This window comes from Nicotiana attenuata, unplaced genomic scaffold, assembly GCF_001879085.1.
Source record: "Nicotiana attenuata strain UT unplaced genomic scaffold, NIATTr2, whole genome shotgun sequence".
Lineage (NCBI taxonomy): Eukaryota > Viridiplantae > Streptophyta > Magnoliopsida > Solanales > Solanaceae > Nicotiana > Nicotiana attenuata.
This window is the reverse complement of record NW_017678355.1, coordinates 7,021-9,282: the sequence shown is the minus strand read 5'-3', so window position 1 is coordinate 9,282 and position 2,262 is coordinate 7,021.

The following is a 2,262-nucleotide window of genomic DNA, read 5'->3' as shown; positions in this document are numbered from 1 at the left end:
AGTCACTTTCCAGCTGTAGACAGTTGACTTCGTACAGCTGTCAGGGAAACACAAGGGTATCAGGTCCCTGTGCTGATTCTCTATCTTCTGAAATCGAAGCAGTTCTCATTAGCTGGAATCAGTTGATTTGAGTTGTGTACCAAGTGAGTCAAGTTCCTTATCTGGTTCTTTGACAGTAAGTTTGTTAGATCATCGACACATAAAGCTAAGGCATTGTAAACCTATCAATTTTCCCCTTTTTGATGATGACAAACTTAGAATTGATAACACATGTTTAGAGCAATAACCAGATGAAGTAACAGGAACTTCACAAGTTCCCCCTGACTTTATACTTCCCCCTTAAACACGATCCATGTTTTTCCAATTATACACATGAAGTAACAGGAACTTCACAAGTTCCCCGACTTTATACCCCCTCTGACTTTATACTTCACCCTTTTGGCATCACTAAAAATACACAAGCAGGCATTCAGCATATAGAAGTCTAACCGAGCTAACTTATGCCACATATGTGCACACAACATGATAGAAAAGAGAAACAGAGAAACACAAGCATTAAACAGCAAAAAGAGGATAATTTTTATAAAATATATGCCTTTGCTATACAGCAAAGGCATAAATTGGACTGATTCGGGAGCAGTACAAGTACATCCCATTCACACCACAAAAAGAAACAAAAAAACAATTGCCAAAGTCAACAAAACAAGAACAGAATAATCTAGAAAGTCACTAAAGGGTTGCCTAAGGGACACTAGGAGGAGCGGGCTTGGAGGCTGCAGCAAGGGTGTTGAGAACTAGATCTATTTGGGCATTCGCCGATATTTGCTCGGTGAGCAGTTTCTCATTCAGGTTCTCCACTTGTGCCTTGAGATCAGCATTTTATTTGTTCAGACGAGCTATCTCCTCATTTGACCCGGGACCCCCTTGGGCCTGCTGACCCTCTAGTATGGCGTTCCTTGCCTTCAGCTTTCGTATCTCCTCAGTTGCACTGTTTTGAGCATTGATGAGCTGAGAGATTGTCGAAGTGCTACCTACCCCTCCATTCTTTTCGATACACTCACATTCCTCCAAAGTTGTTTGAGTGAAGTCTGCTTCTTGGTCCCTACTTTGGACTGTCCCAATGGCACTTTGAAGAACTTAAAGACATGCGTGAGAAGAAACCCATATGGAAGACCATGGTTTCCATCCTTGAAAGTCGCCACCTTCTGCATGTGCTCAATCATGATGGCAGGCAAGTTTACAGCTTTAAACCCATCCAGTGCTTCTATCAGATACAAGTCAGATTTAGAAGTAATGGACCTTCTCTCAGCACGGGGTAGAAGAACCTTGTTCACCAGCTCGAATAATAACTGATAAACGGGAAGCAACGCTTTCTTGTGAACCTGTTCCCCCTGCTGGGCTGCACCTTCCTTCACAATAACATTTCTGAAATTTGACCCACAGACATTCTTCACAGAAGGCTTACCATCAGCAGGGACCTTAAGAATGTCCCCAAGCAAGGTAGCATCCAACACAATATCCACTCCATTAACCAAGGCACAGATATGGTCAGTGTCACCAGGAAAAAGGTCGGTACAGAAGCTTTGGACCTCATTCTCATAGACCTTGGGCACATCTACTTTGTAAAGATGCCCCCACTATTGAAACTCGACCATCTCAATTATTTTTCTCATTCCGGGCATCTTAGAGATTGTTGGGTCAAAAGTGCGACCCCACAAGACCTTTTGGTTCCTTAGTCATTTTTTAGCAGACATACTCTCACTCTTCACTCTCTTTGCAGAATCAGGTTGCCTCACAGTTTCCAACTTCCTCTTTCCAGACTTCACACTCGATTTACCTTTTCCACTTGACTTGTCCAACACAACGTCTTTTGACTTTCCACCACTTTTTGCTGATCTTGAACTAGGCGTAGCAACACCTTCCTCTGAAGCATATTGCTTCTTCTTCTGGGACCTTTTAACCAAGGAACCGGGTTCCTCTGTTGCTTTCTCATCAACTTCCACCACAGGAATGTCCTTGTCACATACCACTTCTCCATTTTTCGCCAACCTCTTCTTTTTCTTCTTACTGCTCCTTTTGCTCTTTTGTAGGGCAGACTCATAAGCCTCTTTTGCTTGTAACCTAGTAGTAGGTCGCTTAGTAGAAGACTCAGGAGTGGTTACTGCCCTTCTCTTGACAATAAAAGCATCCAGAGCAACATTATCTTGATCTTCTTCATCACTAGACCTCATCTCAGGAACCAAAATTTCCAAGGGCTCAACA